The sequence below is a fragment of the Silene latifolia genome, unplaced genomic scaffold (assembly GCF_048544455.1).
Source record: "Silene latifolia isolate original U9 population unplaced genomic scaffold, ASM4854445v1 scaffold_212, whole genome shotgun sequence".
In the NCBI taxonomy this organism is placed as follows: Eukaryota; Viridiplantae; Streptophyta; class Magnoliopsida; order Caryophyllales; family Caryophyllaceae; genus Silene; species Silene latifolia.
The window spans coordinates 134,749-159,049 of NW_027413168.1; positions in this window are offsets into that span (position 1 = coordinate 134,749).

Below are 24,301 nucleotides of genomic sequence, written 5' to 3' on the forward strand. Positions count from 1 at the left end.
CCGCGAAAATCGATTATCCAAATTCAAAAGTATAAAGTAGTTGTTCTTTCATGGACAATAATTACTCTTTTATGGACTATTTGTCAATTAATTTTCCATAGCTTAACTCTTCTCTAAAAACACAAAATAATCACTATCTCTCTAATTCTCTTCCTCACAAATTAATCAAATCCGTCAAATTACTCAATTATGAACGCTAATTCTCACGTCGATCAAGTAATAATTCTAATTTATTAACTATGTTATATCAAATAAGAGGAATTCGATTAATTTAGACTAATGAAATTAGGGTTTGAATAAGTTATAATGTCGTGTATCATTGATTCACAGATGAATACTTTATATAATGTTTTTGGACTTCAAATGCTCCACAATCCGCACCATTGTCTTCTCTTGTGTATTCCTTTATCTTTCCAGCAATCTACACTTTATTGCAAAAATTATTATTCCTATCAATTAATTTTAAGTCCATTATTCGAGAATTATTGTTCACCAAACTCTTTGGATATACTTTCATATTCAGTGGAGATGGGGGTATATGATACATTGATCACCCAATTTAGTGTTATATATCGTATAAAACTATGCAAATGATAGTAACAATTAGGCTGGTGAAGGGTGTATGTAGTATTGTCAGTGCGGTTGGTCCGGTGGGGTCGCCCCAATGGTGTCTTCGGTGTAGGGGTCCGGTGGTATCATAGGTGAGGGGATGGGAGGCGATGGTGGCAGATGCTGATGGTTTGCAGGACGGAGTTGAGAGGATTTATTGATTATGAAACAAATGGAAGATTATAGAATAGAAATGACAAGGATATAATGGTCATTCATGTCCATGATTGAGTAAATCATGTACACGAATGAGCATGACCCTTTGTTTACCTTTTTTTTTCGAGGGAAAAAATCCCGAAGGGCATTACTTCAATAAAGATAAATCGAACAAAATAACAAAATTCGCAGATGGTGGTAGCACATCTGACCACACTACCTTGCTATCCACCCTAGGCACTACATGAGCCACACAATTGTTTACACAGCTCGTATGCGACCAAAAAACTGACTGAAAATTGTTACAAAGCACAAAAACATCATCAATGTTCAGCGAGAAGATATTTTGTCCCTTGTTCTTCCCATTCAGCGCATCAACGACCTACAAACAATCGCTCTCCACAACCACAAGCTAGTGTCCTCTCGTCAGCGCTTCCTGGAGACCATCCAAAACCGCAACCGCCTTCACAATACCAGGCTCCCACGTCACTTCTTTAGCAATCGACAATCCCTACAAAACTGCACCATGCTCATCCCTACACACCGCCCATGTACCCACCCCATCCCCTTCCTTCACTCCGACATCAACATTTACCTTCACCAAACCCGCTCCGGCCGGCCTCCATCCCTTCTGTTCCTGCCCAGCCACATTTCCACGTGATAAGTTTATTTTATATATAGTTTAACTCCCTATTTTAACTCGGTTTTATTTGATTATTGCACTTCTATAAGTGTATTTGTGAGTTAATTCCGTGTTCTAGGTGTTTTTGCTTGTATTCATTGTATTTTCGAGGAAATGAAGCATTCGGTAGCCTTTTCCCGTCAAGTCAGCAAGCACTAAAGTTCACAAGGCTAAAAGAAACGAGACTTGACCATGGATGGGCGTTTTGGGAAATTCCAAGCATGGAAATCCCGAGCATGAAGAAACCAACTTTGGTTGGTGGAGAAGTAAACAAATGAAGCCCATAAAGATATAGAAGCAAAGCTTAGGATCCTCTTTTGTGCACTAAGTCGGAGAAATTAAGAGGCATTAAGACGGGTCATTAGATTCCCTATACCAATTAATCAACATATAAATGACAAATCTCGAATCACCACGACCCCCATCGGGGTTGGGTGTCCCCGATCGGGGTTACCCCTCTTTGAGTTTTTTACGTTTCACCCCTTATTCTTATATAAGGGGTGTTGAATCCGTCATTTATCGCACCGCTTTTACACCACTTACACACTTTTTCATATGTTTTAGTCTTAACTTTCAGAATAAAATTTAAATTTCCTTTAATTTTCTTTAGTTGTTACAAACATTACTTTTAAGCATTTCAAGTTGTAATACAAATTACATTTCAAGTTATTTTCATTTACTACCTTGTTCTTCATTTATATTTTCCATTTCTATTGTTAAGATAATTCTTTATCTAGTACTTATATTATTCCATTACCATCATGTTTATTACATCATATGTTATTAGTTTAATTTTTAATATGTGTGAGTAGTTTATTTGTCTAGGGATTAGGGGTGTGACACCCCTCTTACTCCAAGTGCCTTACTAGGACCACTTAAGGTATGAGAACGCCACCATCTCGGTTACCCGAGGCAATGATAATCAAATAGACAATAATGAAATGTACTTTAATAATAATAAAGTTTAAAGCGATACAATCAAATCCGAAACTGATAAAAGAAAATACAAAGGTTCTCAAATGTTAAACCAACTAGCTAAAGAACAACGTTCGACACAACGGAAGACTTCTAAAACAGCTCGTGATGACTCAACCCAGCTATCCATTCGCATCAACCATACCTGCTCAATAACTGCTCACCACCCTCGGATGGATCATCACAGTTTTTAAAACATTTAAACGGGGTCAGTACTGATTACACAAAACAAGCAGCTGCAACGAAACAATATTATAAACACTCAAACAATACAACACAATCTCCACAACTCCATCTCCTCTCCACACATCTGACTACACACCGAAGTGTGTGAAGGAAAAGTAGATCTATATACTTAACATACTCATATATGTTTTAATTTAATTTGTCATAAAATTAACTAATGATCTTATGCATGCAAACTACTAAACAATATAAAGAAGAAATCATCATCTTACATTGGATGTTTCGGATTTTATGGGCACAAGTGAGTTCTCCTACTCACTTGTTCTTGAGCTCTCCAAATGGAAGAACAAGGATTCAAGTATAGAATCCCTCCCAAAAGCATATACCCAAGGAAACCTCTCAATAACAAATATTATTATGATCTAGTAATAATATATGTTTTACTATAAAATTGACACAAAATAAATTGTATTTGTCCTCTTGAATATTTCGGTCAAGAGGGAGTGTTTTGTAAGATTTTATTTCTCTAGATTTCACAATATGTAGAGAGTATCTTAATTTTCTCACACTAGAAAATTATCATGTTGTATGAATGAATTATTTGAAAAAGAAAACCCTCTCTTTTCTTTTCATTTTGGCCGAAAATATGACTTTGGGTAGGTTGCCCAATAGCTTTCATTTTTGCTCTTCACAAGAGACTAGGCATGCAAGCCTACTACCTAGTGTTATGATTGTGTTTCCATTTAAAAATAAATAACACAATATAAACTATACACACACCCATATTTTCGGTTTTAGGTATAAAATGGAGAATCCATTTTATTTTGTCATTTGTCAAATTTGTCACATGTAACATGTTACATGACATGTCACAATGTAATGTATTTTTAACATATTAAAAATCAACATACTCATAAAATATGTCATTTACAAAATTGACTAGTAATTCGTAATTACTCGTGCCAAAATGTTTCCAAATTATAAATTACAACATTCTGTATTTATAATTATTTATTCATTCCGTTCCAATTGTTTCTGTAAACAATGATTTCATCTAAGTAATAAAACAATTCGATTACTTAGACCGTGTCTCATTTAATCATATTTACAATAAGATACGTAAATTATACTCACAAAATCATCCGTCAATTTTAAGTAATTTAATTAACTCGTATCGGTATACGATCAATTAAATAATCAATTAAGAGTATTTCCCTATAGGTATGACCTAAGGGGATCAACTGATCACCACCGTCGCACGACAGTAATGTCAAACTCTAGTCAGCCAATCATTACCGATATGTGTGGACCAGTTGACTGTAAAATATTACATCCCACATGTATTCTTAAAATGAGATATAATAATGATATTTAAATCATGTGATCGCACTATTGTTGAGGGCACATTTCCCAACAGTGTGTAGCCCTGCTAGAGCACCCATCGCAACAGGTACTCCTCACCGCCAGTGGGGGACCGCAGCCGTTCCCACCTAAGCCTCGCTCATTTCCATCGAGCGATAAACCCATGTTCATTAATGTGCACATCCCTTCTATGGCGGGTTCCACATAAAGCGAATCAAAGGCGTGAAGCCACTCCCGCAAGTGACTCCACTCAGCCAGGGACGCACCCCGAAGATCACAGGCAGTTATACAACCAATCAACATTATACTATCAACAATCACCAAAACCAATCCAATACCGATATGAGATACAACAACAACAACAACAACAACAACAACAACAACAACAACAACAACAACAACAACAACAACAACAACAACAACAACAACAACAACAACAACAACAACAACAACAACAACAACAACAACAACAACAACAACAACAACAACAACAACAACAACAACAACAACAACAACAACAACAACAACAACAACAACAACAACAACAACAACAACAACAACAACAACAACAACAACAACAACAACAACAACAACAACAACAACAACAACAACAACAACAACAACAACAACAACAACAACAACAACAACAACAACAACAACAACAACAACAACAACAACAACAACAACAACAACAACAACAACAACAACAACAACAACAACAACAACAACAACAACAACAACAACAACAACAACAACAACAACAACAACAACAACAACAACAACAACAACAACAACAACAACAACAACAACAACAACAACAACAACAACAACAACAACAACATTATGTAACCAATACTGAGTAAGGAAATCCTACCTGGAAAACAATCACCAAGATCATCGCAATCAGCTAATCAATATCGTCCTTCCCTAAAATTATTTCCTATCAAACATACAATCATACAATCACAATCTAACATCAACAATACTCCCCAAAACCCCCAAATTACCCAGTTAGGGTTTCAACCAACTTTAACGAAACATTATAAAAATTATATAAAAAGCTTACCCTCGACACAAGGATCACAACGGCGTAAAGAACAAGATGATTCGACACTCCTAGCCTTGGGGATTTGTTATCAATGCGAGGAACACACTTACGTAACTTATTTTCTTCTCAAAAGGGGTTTTTAGAATGATAAAAGAGATTAAGAAAGATGACAGAGGCTTTATATACTAATCCCGCATTATTAACAAAACCCGTCAAAATCACCCGTAAAACACACTTACTCGATCGAGTAAGTCACTTGCTCGATCGAGTGCCACAACCTACACATACTCGATCGAGTACCCATCAGACAGAACATTGTTTTGTAAAACAACTTACTTACTCGACAAAGTAAGCCCACTCGATAGAGTACCCAAAGACATAGAAAACCGTAGTATTACAATCTTCCCTCCTTAAAAAGGAACTTCGTCCCCTAAGTTCAACCCATACATAAAAATAAACATACTAACTCGATTAAGACACAACAACGCAACTAAGAACTCAAAACAAAACCCCAACCTATAAAACATGAATTTTTAACACTATCTCCACCAACTATGTCTACCTCCACAACACGGCTCACGGTATCGTATCAACTACATCATAGTCTCTCTCGACACCAACTCCAAACACTACCAACTATTATCCACAAACGTTGATAGCTCCGTAACATATTATCCACTAGAAAATGCGATATCAAGACACTCATAACATCAAACGGAATGTTACAAGGGGAGCCATGCATAAATAGTACTTGTAAATTTTGAATTAGGATGCTATGATACCGATTAAAAGTTTCTATCAGATGCTTGTATTGTTTGTTAGTCTTTGATAATTGATCATTATCTTAGATTAAATTTGTTACTTCACTTTTAAAAGTCAAGAGGCACGAAATTGAATTAGACTAAGTATGTTTTATTAGACCGGTCTAGTAGTAGAGAGAGCTCGCTAGAACCCGTTATATGATTGACAATAAGGCCGAGAGGTGGTTGTCTTTAAGCCTACACAATTATCGTTATTAAGAATTCCTTGTTTGGCATGAGCATTTACATAATTGCATGTGTTACCCGATTCCCCTAGACTCCTCTTTATTATTGTTTTCTTCCATTATGTTATCATTGTTTCTAAAACCAAAACAAACACCCAATCGTTAATCAACCTTGATAAATCCGCTCCATGACAATTTGTTTAGCAACTCCTGTCTCCTTGTGTTCGACCCCTACTATTACATTCATTTGTTACTAGAGTAGTTATCTTTGTTAGGTGTGCGATAGCCTATCACCACGCCCGTTACCACCCCGTCTCTTCCCACCAGCCTCACCAACCACCACGTCCTTTACCCTTTTAACCACCCTCTTCGGATCCACCCCCACCCCTTCGAAAGCTACTTTGTTACGGTGTTCCCGTAGCGCCCAACACCCCATCATAAATAGCCAACACTCCACAACAGCCAACTCTCTCCACCGATGCTCAATCCACTCCCTACGCCCTCCTCCTCACAACTCAACCCCAAGCCATCCCACACCCACTTAGCCACTCCATAATCCCGAAACAAGTGAAGAAAAGACTCATTAAAGGCAAAACATAAATAACATGAAGAGGACTCACCTTTAACTCAAGTAGCAATGTTGTCCGTTGTTGTCAGTGCTTCAATACACAATTGCCGGAAGAAAAGCTTGACACGAGGTCACACAAGAACTTTCCAAAGACGATTCCAAAGCCATCTCTCCTTCTCCCACCCACTCCTATCATTCATCTCACCTGCCAGAGCCGCATACTGAGACTGAATTATAGGCTGGTGGTGGGTGGTGGTGGTTGCATGGTTGGTGACAAAACTGACAAGTATTGTTGATGGATGAGGAGGAGAAAGTAAGCTAAAAGAAAAAAAATGAGACTGGTTGATAAAGGTGGTTTACCGGATTTTACAAGTTAAGAATGACTAAGTGTAGTATGCGAAAAAGAGAGTAAGAGTAATGTTTATTTTGAGTTAAATTGAAGTTTTGATTATTAGGAGAAGATGACTAATAGTTTGGACTTTGGATTATTTCTATTAAACAACCCAATTTTGTAAAGGGACTAAAACCACTGCTCGAAGTACATTGACATGCACAATCGAACCTATATCCATGCCTAAATGGTTTGCTTTAGGTTTAACAAATTTAAAAATATTTCCTCATATTCACTTTTTTTTTTGTTCTTGTACACAAGAATTAATGAATGGAATTAAAAAAATGAATAAAGGTACCAAATGGACCAAGAAGATTGTGGAGAGAAATGTAGTGGATCAATGAGGAGGTTGGGTTAATGAGTGACAATTGGTGTAAAACACAAAAATAGACAAGGACCATTTGGTCATCTTTGCAACTAAAAAATTTCAAAAAAAAGGGGAAGAAAACATGAACAAACAGAATAAGAAAAAAGGGAAGAAATGAGTGAATTGAAGAGAGTATGTCTTAAAAAAATAAATAAATAGTTTTAATGAATTACTAATAGTTCATATCTAAGGGCCATATTTTTTTAAGTGCCACATCAACACACATTACCATATAAATAAATTTGAACCACACAAATACACTACCCCACTATACAATTAAATTTGGACCACACAAACACTTACCAAAAAAGGAAATAGGGAAGTTATTGTGAATAGACGGAAATGGAAATAGGGAGGTTTATCTTGAATAGGAGGGAGTAGTTAAGAAGCTTCATACTCCCTCCCGGTTAGGGATGGCAGTGGGTCGGGAACCCGACCCAGACCCTGAGGGTCGGACCCTAATGGGTCGGGTATGAGTCTCATTTTTTCAGACCCAATGGGTGTGGGGCGGGTATGGATCTTAAGAAAATATTTCGGGTCCGGGTCCGGATCTAAGTTATGAGACCCATACCCGACCCTTAGACCCTTTATTAAAAAAAAAAAAAAAATCAAAATCACAACTTTTCTGAATTCATACTGGACCGTAGAAACAAAGTAACTAAAGTCTCTTTCTCTTCCCTCATCCCATAAAGTGATAAAACCCGACCAAACTCTTTTGACAACTAGTTTTATACCCGTGCAAAAAATGCACGGGTCGTAATAGCAGACGCTATCATTAGATACATGAACATATAATTGAGCGTGATTAAGTGTTCAATGCCGTGACAATATAAATAGTCTATATTTGGAGATTCGAATATTTGATAAATATTAGATAATGTACAATCTTATTTTATTAGAATTATATTAAAGTTATTTGACATGTTAGACCCGTTAAATGTATTTAAATTGCAATATTTTATGTAAATTGTGACATTTTAACCTATGTTTTAACATAAGTAAATAAAATAGGAATAAGAGATATAAATAGGAATTGTGTCGAGGAGAGAGAGTAATTTAATAGAATAAGAAAACATGGGGGGACCCACATGTAAAAACTCAGCGGCCAATCAGAAGCCAAGAAAAAACTCAGCTTTTATACTATGTAGATACCACCACTCCACCACTTACACAAGGAAACCACCACCATAGCACTGATACGCGACTGGCAACCACCTCTCTAATAGGCGGCGATCGAGAACCACCATTAACGGCAGCCAGCGACGGTTAGATGGAGACGGCTATCAAGTACGATATTGATTTTAGGGTTCCGAGTTTGATTCTTTCAGATGTATTTAAAGGTAAAATTAATTTAGGTCTTCTTTGTCTTTCTTAATCTCTTTGGTATGTATATTGGATTTGGTAGTATACAATAGAGATTAATAAACTCATAATGTTGAAGTAGTATAATTTTTTTTTATATTATAGACCCCATAGCTGTTAATCCTATTATTAAAGTGGCTGAAACTCGGACCCGCGGGTAGACCCAGACCCGACCCTTACCCATAGGGTCCGGGTATGGGTCCTCAAATTTTAGACCCTTACGGGTTTGGGTCGGGTACGGGTCCAAAGGGAAAATCTCGGGTTCGGGTCTGGATGGACCCTACCCAGACCCTACCCATTGCCATCCCTACTCTCGGTCACTATATTGTTCCCATTTGATATGAGCACAATATTTAAGGAAAAATATTAAAATAGGAGTAAAATAGTTGTGTGGGGTTGGTGATTGAAGAGAGAGATGAATTATTAGTAGTTAAATAAAGAATTGTGGGGCCAAAACATAAAAGAAAGTAATAAAATAGGAGTAAAAGAGTTGTGTGGGGTTTGGTGATAGGAGAGAGGAATGAATAAAATAAGAGTAAAAGTTTCTAAAAATAGAAAGGGAAACATTAGTTGAATAATCCGTTTTGGGAAAGAGGGAACATTATACTGACTAGGAGGGAGGGTATGATATTGTCCTAAATAGATAGTAGAATACTAATAATCGAGGTTTACCCTCTCTTATTATTCCCTTCTATTTAAAGAGAATTTAAGGAAAGAAAATAAATTAGTGGGTAATCTTAGCACACAAATTCTTGTTTGTGACGGACGCTATCCGTCACAAACAAGAGACGAGGCAAATCGATACCACATTGGTCTATATGGGGCGGGTAGTGCATATGGGTGGGCCAAGTGTAGACACCTCGTTTCTGCACCCCTCGCAAACCACCCGGTGATGATTGGGCCGCATGTTTGATTCGCGGAACGATTAGTGACAGTTCGTAAGTTTATCGTCAAGTGATTGCTCAAACATTTATGTCAACCTCTTAGTTGTCATCTACGTGCCGATACGGTCGTTTTGGCAGTAATTAGAGTACATTGGAGTCGGGTCAAAAACCGTCTCCATTTCGATGGTTGTTAAATCCCGAGTCGAATGTTCTGGAATGTTCCGGATATTTCTATTCCATATTCATCAAATTTTATCTTTTGGCAAACAATATCCCGTAATATTCAAAAGATAATCGAATTAAATCCGTCCTACCATAACTTAAACACGGAAATCTTTCTTAGCGGGAGGAAACCTCCGGGGAAAGACGCAGCCAGTCTTTGCGCCTCTTCCAAGAGACGCATGTGGCTCGCTGCGCCTCTTCCCAGGCCCTTCTTTGCATGATTTACGTATCTTTTTTATATCTTTCCGAGATTCACTTCCAAAGAGTCTCCGAAACCCTATTCCTTCACGTGATTAGTATAAATAGGAGCTTTCGTTCCTCATATTTCTCACGCGAGTGTCCGCCCTTCTCTTCTCCCTTTGCATTCTAGACTTCGTTCTTACTAATTGGCGCCTACGTGCTTGGACTTCCGACCACGTAAGCTCGGATCTTTCCGGGTACCAGCCTCTCCGTTGCATGACCGACCAATTTGACCACTACACTCAATCAATCTAATTAATCAACTTGTTAAATCGTTTTCCTCTTAAGAGGGCACTCTTTCCTTGCATTCGCGTCGAGCATCACTAATCGATCTTCTTAGTTCTTCTCGTTCCGTCAACATGTAAGTCTGAGGGTGTATAATTCCTTTTATTTATTGTATTTTTAATTATTGCATAACAATTGTAAGGTTTATGTCGAAAGTACCTCATTAAAATCGATTTCTAAAAACCCTTTGTTAAAATCTGTTTTTGCGGATTTCCAGTAGACAGACGTCGAGAAAAGACGCAGCAACTGCTGCGCCTCTTGAGGAGCGCGATTCCTGCGCCTCTTCGTGAGGGCGCCGCAGATTTCTCGCTTCTTTTCTTCTTCTTCTTCGTCCCTCTCGTAATTCGTTGTTCTTATTTGATTTCGTTTGTTTGTTCTTTAATTCGTTCACATGATAGCATAATTAATTCATGTATATAATTTCATCATTCATTCACATGTTTAATTCATCTAATCCGACTTAAATCCCAAGTAATTCATATTTGCGGGTTTTCGTCATTAATATTCAATTCGGGTTTTAGAAATTCAATTCGTTCATATTGAGTTTCTGGGATTCATCGTTGATATATTTTCATCTGTTTATTCATTAATTCGTCATCATTCATTATGTTTAGTCTAATTAATTTGTTTAGTTAGTTTGTTAATTCGTTCATTAATCGTTCATCCATGTAATTAATTCATCTTAATTCCGTCTCATCCATGTTTTACTGTTTTTATGACCCATTCATATGTTAAATAACCTGTTAATCACTTTCATCCGAGTAATTATTTTAATCCATCGATAAATTTACCAATTGACATTAACGGTGTGCATATACGGCTTCACAACCAGAACTGAGCCAAGGAACAGACGCAGCGTCTGCTGCGCCTATTCCAAAAGACGCAGCTCTGCTGCGCCTGTTCCAGGATGAGTTCTGTCCCTGAACTCCGTTTCTGCCTTGACGTAGTATAATTAGTCTACGTATTATCTAACTATTATCCGTAATATCACGCTAATTCCTGTTCGTTAGTTTATTTAATTTATTCTTTTATTTCTTTTTCTCAAATCATCCGTTTTAAAGGTATTTTCGACATAAATCGCCTAATTCAATGTAATTAATGTAATTTTCATTATTGTAATTTATAATTATTGTATTTCTTTTATTGTTTGTATGTTTTCACATGTAAATGAGCATTAAATACTACTTCGACCCAATAGTATGCTAAATTGATTGTCAACCGACTTAGTCTAATTCTCACATGTTAGGATTAATCTATGGATGTTGCATTGCATGCATATAGCCGACGGTATATCAAGTATGAATAACTTCCCTAATCATTAGTAGAGGCCGCTATCGAGGCGGGCGGGATTAGGTGTTCGATCAAAAGAGCTTCCTAATACGTACCCTCACCCCTTACCCGGATCTCCGTGAGCACCCGTGTTCATTGGCATCCACGAGAGTCATTCTAGACATAGAATGCTAAGGGTAACGATTGCTTAGTGTTCATGTCACTACTTTGTGTCTTGACATGACACGAGGTGTTCGAACGGTTCCAATTTCCCATAAAAATTGGTGGCGACTCCATACAAAATGCAAACGCTTGTTTTCGAGCCCCTTCACCAAGCGCCCCGTGGGCGGCCCGCTGTCCACGATTTGGCGACTCACTGGGATTATACACTTACGTGTAGCTAGGGTGAAACTTGAACAAGGTTAGGGAATAAGTTTGTACAAGACAATTGTCGGTTTTCATAACTCGGTCTTCCTAGACCGTTTAATTCGGCCTTCCTAGGCCCAACCCAACCCATTCGACCAATCGTCCCGTCTAAACGGTCCTAATTCTTATTTGGGCCTAAGGATGGATAGCGATTGACGTCATCCATACCATGGTGCTTACTCTTGTTTGTATCAAGGGCCTTCACTACTTGAGGAAATGGACTAGGAATCGGCCTTACTCTTGTTTGGCACGAGCCTCTCCCTGAGACTTCGGGTTTGATGGTTCGGTATGGCAACCCACCCTTTAAACCAAAACCCTTCTAAAAGCACTCAACATCCCGTTATAATGCTTGTATAAATATGTAAACCTTACGTGATCACCATTTCTAAACAAAACCATGACGAATTTTCAAAAAATCAAAACCCGTTTTCAATCAAGAATTTCGAAATAGGGCCTTTAATTAGTATAAATCCGGTCAAAGCTCTGTCCGTTTGTCGTGTCAAAATTCGGGCCACAAGCCCATTTCAAACCTCACTTCGAGTCCACTCCTACAACTACACTACGGTTGACTAGGACACACATTTTCAAAGACCTTGTCTTTCTCCAAAACTCACTCAACACAAGTGGCACACACCCACTTCACGAGTCAAATTTTTCCTCTTTTAGCAAGTGTGATAGAAAGGTCGATCGTGTTTTGATTCGTCGCCGATCTCTTATCCAGTTTTCAAGATGCCCGGGTCAAGTGATGATACGAACCTCCAAAGCAAATTCAAGAAAGTAATGATCGAATCCTAGCCGCGCTAGCCCAAATGCAAGTCACCCAAAACCAAACCTATGACCGCCTCGAGCTCATCGAAGGCCGTATCTTTGACGTAGAGGGAAGGTTGCCTCCCATTAAAGGTGAAGTACTACAATTTTCCGATGACGAGTCTAAGGATGAAAGTCCTCTCATGGGGATGACCGCGGTGAGAAAAGACTCCAATACCTAGAGGAGCAATTGATGTACCTTAAGGGGGATGACATTTACCGGGAGAACAATCGTAAGTATGAAGCCGTCAATTCCAAATTGCCCACTAACTTTAGCATGACGGATATCCCTAAGTTTAAAGGACACGAGAACCCTTTGAACCACATCCGTGCCTTCAAGGATTACATGTCTATCAAAGGCATCAAACCCGAGATGTTCTTAAGGATCTTTCCTTCATCTCTCGACACCATCCCAAAGCAATGGTTCTACACTTTAGATCACAAAAAGGTCGCTACTTGGGAGGACGCCGCGATCGAATTCTCAAAACAATACGCGGATAATGCCGAAATCCAAGTCAATATGCGTACTCTAGAGGTTCTTACCCAGAATGACAAAGAAGGATTCACCGACTTTCTAAGTAGGTGGAGGAAGACTAGTACTCAACTAGTAGAACGCCCGGATGAGGCCACTCTGGTGGAAAAATTCGTGGACAATCTCAAACCCATATATGCCAACCATTTGAGATACCAAAACATCAAGACTTTCAAGGACTTAACCGTATTAGGGACACGAATTGAAGATGACATCCGCAAAGGACTCTTGTCCAAAACGGTAGGTCGGGGATACCAAGGGTCCACAAGTCGTTCATACGGCTCTACTAGCAAGACCGACGAAGTCAACCTTCTCGAGCCATCCAAGAAAACTAGCCCACCAAGGAAGTTCACAAACCTTGGGGATACATACTCCAATGCTCGAAAAGACTAGTGAAGCAAGGCAAACTCCAACCCATTGGACCTACTCCCGAACCCGAAAGGAAGTCCAAATTCTGGGACGAAAACTCCTCGTGAATACCATAGGGGCAAGGGGCACGACACCGAAAAATGCTACAAGTTGAAACACGTGCTTCAGGATATGATTGAAGACGGTCGACTTCCAATTCCACCAGGAGGTAAGCCCAATAACACTTTAATCCTCTTGGAGTTCGGTGATTACAAGTGATGAATCTACCTTAGATTGCTCACATCTCATTTCTCCCACCGAGGATGAAATTCATGCAATTGAGAAAGAAAGACTCTACTCTACCATCTCCCCTACCATTTCCGACTTCATCGCCTGGGCAAGGAGTGTAGATAGACAAGTGTGGGAACTAGAAAACAGGGTAACAATCTTGCGCAATCCCAATGCAACACCTAAAGAGCGCGTACCATTGACCTTCTCTCAAAATGCCACTATGCAAGAAGTAGTCGCCGTGGTCGATAAACTAGTCGATCAAATCATACAACTAGAGAGTGACATCATGAGGATGAGGGAACTAGCCGCAATGGGGTTTGGGCCGATGACGATGAAGATGAATATCTCATTGAAAACTCCTTAGTCAAGGAAATAGTCCAAAATGGCGAAGACCAAGATGTAGATCACCTAACTCGCTCGGGTCGTCCATACCAAAGCACTACTCAAAACGGTCCAACCAATGTCATCACACCAAATGACAACGAAGATGACCCCACTGATCATTTGCTCAAGCAATTACAAAGAACCAAGGTGATCTTCGGCCGGCAACCGGTGGCAAGCTCATTTCCACACCGCCAAGCTTTATCGCAAGCTTTGGCCAAATTGAATGTGGCACATAACTCTACTCCCGAAGATGTAGTCAACTTGGTCTTCCAAGAATCACCGAAGCTAAGTAATCCTATTACTTTTTCGCACGAAGACTTGCCACCTTTTGGCGCCAGTCCACAACCTTGCTCTATACATCACCGTCATCCGTCTAAAGAAGAATGTGCCAATGACCTTGGTAGATGATGGCTCCGCGGTCAACGTCATACCCCTCAAAACGGCATACAAACTAGGCATGAAAGAGTCGGACTGGACTCCTACAAATCAAGGTGTACGTGCATATGACGGTACACGACGAAAAGTGGTAGGACTTGCTAACCTAACCATAGCAACGGGACCAATCGAACGAAAGGTTAACTTCCAAATAGTGGACATCGAAGCTTCATTCAACATACTTCTGGGAAGGCCTTGGATTCATGCTTCTAAAGCAGTAACATCCACCCTTCATCAAAAGATCAAGATCCCACTAAATGGCAAAGTTGTGACAATCACTTCGTCACCCATTAAGGCCATAATCGAGAAGCAATCAAATAATCAAGTCCTTGCGGATCCCATATACGAACTTGGGGGCTTCCAAAGTGTAAATGTCATAGAAAGTGAGTTGGCACCCTTATACTATAATCCCTACTCTAACTTGGTGGTCAACCACATACTCAAAAACCAGGGATACTTCCCTGGAATGCCTTTGAACCCAGTTCGGAAGAACACCTTCGCACCATACAAGAAAGGCAACTCATCAAGAATACCACTTGGACTAGGGTACAAGCCCACAAATGAAGAAGTTCTCGAAATGCTCGCCCAAGTCCAAAATCGCAAGTATGTAGGAATCCAAATGAGACCATATCTCCCTACCTTGAATGGATACTTCGTTCAAGAAGGAAGTTCGGAACTCTTTCATGGATTTCCCGAACCTTGGCATTACCTCGAGAAGAAGTTAGCCGGAATCGAGATCTTTCACGATTGCTACTTCATCCCTCCAGAAACGGTTCCTACCGTCAAAACCCGTCAAGCACCTTGCTTAGACGAGCAAGCTGTTAGCCTCCTGTTTGGAGAGGACCGATTTGTTAGGGCGCGCGCAGATGAGATCATTACTACGATACTTCAAGACGATCGCTTCAACCCCACCGCCTTGATCACGGAAATCGACACAAAACAGCAGAAAGGGTGGAGAAAATCAATCAAATGGACCAACAAACAAGGAAGACTCTTCAAGCTCACCACTGGAGAAGGAGAGATGTTCAAAGAAGAACCAGAAGACGACGAGTTCGAATCAGAGTCGGAGTCGGAGTCAGAGTCAAAGTCTAGAGAAGTCATTAGAGAGTCTACTCCTGTCGTCATCCCCACTCCCCTCGTTCCTCCTAGCTTATTTTCAAGTAGTCACGTAGTTCGGAAATGCCCCACCATTCGTCCCTTTGCCGCCACTATCCATCGATCGGTTGGCTCATTTGTTTCAACTTTACTCAAATCTTAATATGAATAAATCGGGTTCTGCTTACTCTTTGCGTTATTTTGAGTGCATTCTGTTTATGATGATATCGAAGATGACCAAAACCCGGACTTGACCGAAATACCTCCTACGTAGCCAAAGAAATACTACAGGAAGGGGAAGGGGGACCTGTAATTGAGGACACCGAACCCATCAACGTGGGAACTGAACTAGAACCCAGAGAACTTAGGATAGGGACTACCTTGAGCTCTACCGAACGGGCCTACTTCATAGACCTCCTAAACGAATTCAAAGACGTTTTCGCTTGGTCCTACAAAGACATGCCGGGATCGACAGAGGATATCGCCGAACATAGGATTCCGATTAAGCCTGGTTTCAAACACGTGAAACGAAGCTTCGACGAATGAGAACAGAGTGGGCTCTAAAGATTAAGGAAGAAGTTGACAAGCAATTCAAAGCCGGGTTCATCAAAGTTTCCGAGTATTCTGACTGGGTAGCTAACATAGTACCCGTACCCAAAAAGGATGGGAGAATCCGAGTTTGTGTTGACTTTAGGGACTTGAACAAAGCAAGCCCAAAGGACGACTTCCCTCTACCTCACATTGACATATTGGTAGACAATACTGCAGACCACGCATTACTATCCTTCATGGATGGATATGCGGGTTACAACCAAATCAAAATGGCCATGGAAGACATGCATAAGACCGCGTTCGTCACCCAATGGGGAACCTATTGTTATATAGTAATGCCGTTCGGATTGATCAACGCCGGAGCTACATACCAACGCACCGCGACTACACTCCTACACGACATGATGCATAAAGAAGTCGAGGTATATGTGGATGACATGATCGTCAAATCCAAGGAAAGAGAGGGACATATTGCGAACCTTCACAAGTTCTTCGCAAGACTACGGAAGTACAACATGAGACTCAACCCTCAAAAATGCACATTTGGGGTAACATCTGGCAAACTCCTAGGATACGTCGTTAGCCAACGAGGCATAGAAATAGATCCGTCCAAAATCAAAGCTCTGATCGAAATGCCACAACCTCAAACGAGAAAAAGAAGTCGAGGATTCTGGGAAAAGTGCAATACATAAGTCGATTCATATCGAAACTTACGATGATTTGCGAGCCTATCTTCAAGAAGCTCAAGAAAAAAGACCACACCATGTGGGACGACGACCGCCAAAAGGCGTTCGACGAATCAAGGAGATATTGGCTAAACCACCAGTGCTCATGCCACCACAACGAGATCAACCTCTTGGTTTATATCTCACAGTAACTGAAACTGCCATGGGTGCTATGCTAGCTCAAACCGTAGGAAGTGAAGAAAGAGCTATTTACTATCTAAGTAAGAAGTTCTTGGAATACGAGTGCAAATACTCACAACTCGAAAAGACATGCCTCGCTCTTGTGTGGGCAACAAAGAAGCTACGTCACTACATGCTTAGCTACTCTGTCAAGATATTCTCCAAAATGGATCCAGTCAAATACCTCTTCGAGAAACCCGTTCTCAACGGACGTCTGGCAAGATGGACCATGATGCTCTCAGAATTTGACCTCAAATATGTGCCATTGAAAGTTATAAAGGGTCGCGCCGTCGCCGAACTCTTCGCAGAAAATCCCATCAACGACGCACAAACCATAGATACTTGGTCATTTCCCGACGAGGATATACTTCAAACTGATGTAGACTCTTGGGATCTATACTTTGATGGAGCATCAAACCTAAGAGGATTTGGGATAGGAGTGTTGCTCATTTCTCCTGAAGGTGAGCATACACCAATTCTTTGTCAAACTCGACTTTGAGGTGACAAACAACGCCGAGAATATGAGGCTTGTCTAATTGGACTACAAGCGGCAGTAAGCTTAGGCATCAAAAACCTCCGAGTGCACGGGGATTTGTCACTGATCATCAACCAAGTTACGGGATCCTGGAAAATCCGAAGTGAAAGTCTAGCACCCTATCAGGCTAGAATAGACCAAGTCGCTCAATTCTTTGATCACGTAACCTACTTACACCTACCTCGAGAAGAAAATCAATTTGCAGACGCTCTTGCGAAACTTGCATCTTTGATAAACATGCCAGATTACATGATGGAAATGCCTTTGTGTATCGAACGACGGTCGGAGCCGGCTTACGTCCATCAAATTACCAATGAAGAAGAAATCGCGCAGGAGCCCTGGTTCCAAGCAATCCTGAATTTCAAGCTCAATGGTACCTATCCGCCGGATATGGACAAAAGGGGGCAACGCGCTATACGCCTACTAGCTTCTCAATACATCCTGATGCAAGGAGAGTTGTACAAAAGAACACCTCTTGGTGTAGTCCTACGTTGCCTTGATCATTCACAGGCACGAAAAGTAATGGAAGAAGTCCACGACGGAGAATGCGGTCCTCACATGAGCGGGCCTATGATGGCAAAGAAAATCACACGTCTAGGGTACTATTGGACCACAATGGAATCCGATTGCATCAAATATGTGAGGCATTGCCACAACTGTCAAATCTTCGGGAACGTACAACATGTCCCTCCTTCGTTGTTTCTATACGATGACATCTCCTTGGCCATTCTCCGCATGGGGAATCGACATAATCGGGAAAATAACCCCGGTAGGAACAGGAGGTCACCTGTTTCATCCTAGTAGCGATTGACTACTTCACCAAGTGGGTAGAAGCGGCTTCCTACACCGCTCTTCTGACTAAAAACGTGGCAAAGTTCATACAAAACAACATCATCTGTCGATATGGTTGCCCGCATGAGATCATCAGCGATAATGGGTCACACTTCCAAGCCGAAACCGAACAATTGCTAGCCAAATACAAGATCAAGCATCACCACTCCTCGCCCTATAGACCACAGACTAACGGCGCGGTAGAGGTCGCTAACAAGAATGTCGTCACAATTCTCAAGAAAATGACCGACAATTACGAGAGATTGGCCAAGCAAAATACCCTTCGCTTTGTGGGGGTATCGTACATCGATTAGGACGCCCATCGGGGCTACTCCTTTCTATTTGACCTACGGCATGGAAGCCGTACAACCAATTGAGCTAGAAATACCATCTCGCGCATTCTCCGCTAGAAAGTCAAATCCCGGAAGCCGATTGGAAGAAAGATAGATACGAAGAACTCATCCTCCTGGATGAGCGTAGGCTACGTGCCTTACATAATGTCCAAACATATCAAGCACGTATCAAACGAGCTTTCAACAAAAGAGTTAGGCCAAGAAACATCAAAGAAGGAGATTTAGTTCTCAAATCGGTTAGAGCTCTTTTACCTGTCGACCCAAGGGGAAAATTCAAACCTAACTGGGTCGGACCATATCTAGTCAAATCAATACTCCCAGGGGGTGCGGTTAGAATCACGGACCTAGATGGGAATGAGTTCTCAAACCCCACAAATCTCGACCAATTGAAACGATACTATGCCTAGGATAGAACAAACGCGCCTCGCGTAAACCCACGTGTCGCTCTTGTGGCACTAAATAAACGGCCCCTGGCCTATTTGAATGTCACTATGCTCTTGCATCTTGGCAAACTTGTCATCCTCATATCATCAAACAAACTAAATTCGCACCTCCAGAGTAAGCAAAAGCTCATGCTTATTTTCTATATTCATTACAAGCTCTTGCTTCGAACAATTATTCTTTTACATTTACTCGAACTACGCGCAAGGGTTTGATTTCGCTTTTTAAGTGAATACGTAGGCAATCCTTCACGGGATTCAACCCACCGTTATATTTAAAATGTAAATAGAAGGACATTTGCATTGCATTTGAAATTCGACAAGGATAATTAAAGAAAATACCAACGGTTTCATAACCATTTAACCTTTTTTATTTCATTCATCCATTTTTTTCTAATAAAAATAGTACGACAAATAATAAAAATAGATAGGCTAGGATTCTAAAAATCCCTCCTTTTCATTACAACAATAATAATAATAATCAAATAATAATAATAAATGAGACTTGGGCTATTCCTCCATCTTTCCCTTGCCTTTGTCGTTCTTGTCATATTTCTTGTCACGACCTCGAGCCGGGCGCTCCTGCACCACTTCAGACCTAATCACCAACGGTCTTTCTCGAGGCCTGACTCTTCCGTTCTTGCCAACCACCATCTCCGCGACAGAGTAGTCTTCGATTTCTTTGAAGGATGAATGACTTGAAAGCCGGCTTCTTCTTCTCCTTGATCGGATGCTTCTCTTTCTCTTTCTCTCCTCGCGCACTTTGTAGTCAACGGGCTCGCGCTTCCTCGATCTCTCGCGCTCTTCCGAAGTTGCGGCCTTTCTCCACCTCGAGATAGGAATCCGACACCCACAAAGCATTGGCGGAGAAACTCGGGAACCACATGTTTCTTTGGGCCCATTTCATAGCCCACTCTCTCTTGGCTCTCGGTAGTCAGCGCCATAGCGATAGCAACGGGACAAAGTGTCAAGCCTAGGGATCATCTGCTTCAACCCGACTTGCCTCATCAACCTCTCAGGAAAGAGGCATACCATAAACTCCAATCCAGGAATGCGCAAGGACCTAGTGGGATCCAAAGAAGACACTCCAGTGACAGACTTGAGGTGCCACCACGGTACAACCCACCTGATCAAAGGGCCATCATCAGTCTGCAGCTTGTTCTTCCAATAGTCACAGACCCGAGTGAAATCCACCATGTACAACCTCGTCCTCATCGAAATCATACGGGCATGATAGGAAAGTGCATGAACAGGGGGCTCGAGCAATCGGAGCCGTTCCATAAGCCAAACCTACCAAAACAGGTATTAGACACCAAAAAAAAAAAAAAAAAAAAAAAAAAAAAAAAAAAAAAAAAAAAAAAAAAAAAAAAAAAAAAAAAAAAAAAAAAAAAAGAAGGTGTCTTTACCTGTAGGATGACGGGACTCCCCAAAAATGGAAGATCGCGGTTGGATTTCCTATTATCCAAGCCCAAGATAATCTCCCTTAAGCATAGGCAAGTGGGCTCTGCGTTGACTCCATTTGCTCAATAAGACCCAATAGACGGGGATCACCTCGCAATTCTTCGTCAACATGTCCCTGGAAGACATATACATGAAGCAAACAGAAGCCAAATGCTCTCCTTCTAGCAACATAAGAGACAGTAGGGTCGGCCTTGTTGATGAATCGATCTATAAAATCCAACATCCGCACGCCTTTCGCAGTAACAAGACGATCCACCTCGAGTCTGGTAAGTCCAAGCAAATCTCTAAACTTGCTCTTATACCCTTGAGCAGTAGAAGGGATGGCAGGTAAATGTTCAGGGTCCCACCCGCCACTAGCGACAATTTCCTCAGGAAAAGGACAAATATCACCTCCTGGGAACGCAAAAACATGATAATTTGGATCCCAATAATCAAGGCAAGCATCCAAGAACGGTTTTACAACCTTAATGAGTTTCAAACTCAACAAAGACCCAAGGTTATAAGCACCCATATCGTGCTTCTCCGTGTTCGAAAACTCATTGGTCCATTCCTTCAAGCGGACCTCCAAAGTATTCATGATGATAATTTTCTCTTGAGAATTTGTTTTGAGAATTTTATGTGAGGCGACGAAGAAGAGACGGAAGAATTATATAATTTAAAGCTTCGTCGACGCTTCTATTTATACCAATTGCTGTTTCCAAAAATCCGTCAGGAACCGACTGCTTGGGAACAAAGCGCGGCACCTTTGCGCCTCTTCAAAGGACGCAGCTCATGCTGCGCTCTTTGACCTCACTTCGTGATTTCCGTGTTTGGATCTTTCCTAATCCTATAACGAATAATTTCCTATTCCTACGGGATTTTATTTCGGTAAATCCGAGAAATTTACCATGCGCAGGTTTCCTAATTCGCGGGCACGCATTTCGAGGCGACATCGACACTTCCGCCATTTCAGCACACTTTAAATCATTTCTTTTTGACATATTTTTTATTTTCATTTTAATAAAATTCAATATTTATATTTCTCCATTTTCTAACTTATAGATTTCTCTTTTTTTTTTTTTTAGGGGGTAACCCTCCCTACCGTCCGGTCATTTCGACAAATTTTTTGCATTTTGGTCCTTTTGAGTCTCGTTTTGCACTAATTAAAGGCCTTATGTATATATAAAATGTATGTGTTGCGTGATTTTTTCTATGTAAATTCCTAAGCAAAGATGACGGCGTAGACCGTTGTCTACCAAACCTGTTCAAGAACTAACCTGCAGATACAAACAACACAACCCAAAGACAAAGGCACTCGGTAAAGTCGTATATACAACAAAAAGCAAATGTACGAGCAAGCGGGGCTTGCGCCCCGAACAAGGTACAAATGTACAAGCAATCGGGGCTTCGCCCCAAACAAGTCAAAAGACCAAGTAAACGGGGGCTCGCGCCCAAACCGAGTCCAAAAATGTTTCAAAATCGGTTGTACAAAACTACACAAGCTACGCATTGGCGCCCTCCGGCTCGGCAACCCTCGCCATAAGAGCGGCGATCTCGGCATCCCGAAACTCGAGCTCCCTCGACAGGCGAGCCGTCTCCTCCCGAGCCTGGGCCAACTCTCGTCCTGACTCGCGGTCACCCTGCAAACAGCAACGAATTGGCTCATGTCAATCAACTCAATTGGAAAACCAAAAATCAAAAAAAAGAAGATCGAAAAATGGGTATAAAGGTTCATACCTGACGACCTCGACCGCCGACGAGTGCCTCAATGGCCGTAGCTCGTAGCCGGTTGGCCACCCTCCATAGTGCCACGAACCGAGATGGCGCAACCTGCATTTCAAAAGGAGACTCTCAGCAAATTAAACAAATTCAGTCAAATGTGTTCTTACACGAAAACTATGCAAAATGGGAACTCACCCTCCGAATCAGATGCTGCCAGTCATCTAGGCCAGCATCCGTCACAGCTACGTCAAAGTCACGTAACTCGGAGATCGTCGTCCTCCCTGTAGCGTCTGTGTACTCGAGAGTCTCGGGGTACTCTGGGGGCTCGATGCCCGCTGCCTCAACCTCCTACAAAGACAAAACGACTCTCATTAATCGATGATCCTTCGTCGTAATTTTCAAAATCAAATCAACAAGAAAACAAAGGATACTCACCACTACCGGCCAATAGGCCAACCTCCCGTAAAGGAACGCCGAGTAATCCTCCTCAGGGAGAAGAAGGTCGTCGCCACCGACACCGGCCAAGTCCGCCTCCCTCTCAGCCTCGGAAGGCTCCCTGAACATCGTCCTCTGGGAGGAGGATCGACGGAACCGTCAACGCACCGAAAGCACCGACGAGCTAACCGCCGCCCGGATACCATCGGGACCCATCGACGTCCACAACAGCAGCCGACTCGAGCTCCTAGGACGAAGGGTCTCAGCAACGAAAGGAGGCGCTCTAGCGTACTCCGCCCAAGGTCGGGGCACCCACTGCGACAATATGAAGGCAGAGGTCATTCCTATGATCAAATTAAAGCAAAGGACAAAAATATGAATGAATACAAATGGGATACTCACGCTGCTCAGCTGAAGGGCGTTCACATCCCGCCGGTAGACGTTGTGAGAAGAACGCTTGCTCTTCGTCCGCACATGACCCAATCCTCACCACGGGATAGGCCCTCTCCAACGGCTCCGTCCTCTTGGGCGCGAGGCCAGGAAAGTAGGAGTACACCCACGCCTATAAAACAAAATAGTCAATGACGATCTTTGATAAAAGAAAGGAATTTACGTTGATCTGAAGGAAGGTTCATACCTCCAACAAGTAGTCCAGTCCGACAGCGGCGCCAGGAGAAGTCCCCTTCTCCATCAACTCCGGACGAACCATGGCCCTCATAAAGCGGATGAGGACCGCAAAACCAAGATGACCCGGGTCCAGCGCCCTAGGGAACTCAAGTCGAAAGAAAGGGAAGAAGCTTCGCCGACCCTCTCACCCTTGTCCCCGAGGTAGATCGAAGACAAGAACCACCAAAGCCACAGACGAGCCCTCGCCTTCGTCTGACAAGGAGGAGGAGCGTCTCCCTCCCATCGATCACCACCGATGTCGGGGTCTTCCCCGCAAAGTAATCTCGAACATAGGTACTGGGTACCAAACCCAGCACCGCAACAGCCTTCGGCGACGGGTTCCACCGATCAACCTCCTCGCCTCGGCCGAATCCGCCCTCATGCCACCCCTCCGCCACACCATCTCCTCGGTCCCGCACGGCAGACCAGAAATCATGCCGTAGTCCTCCAAGGTGACTCCCACCTCACCAAAAGGCAGGTGAAATGTGGAAGTCGTATCCCAAAATCGATCCA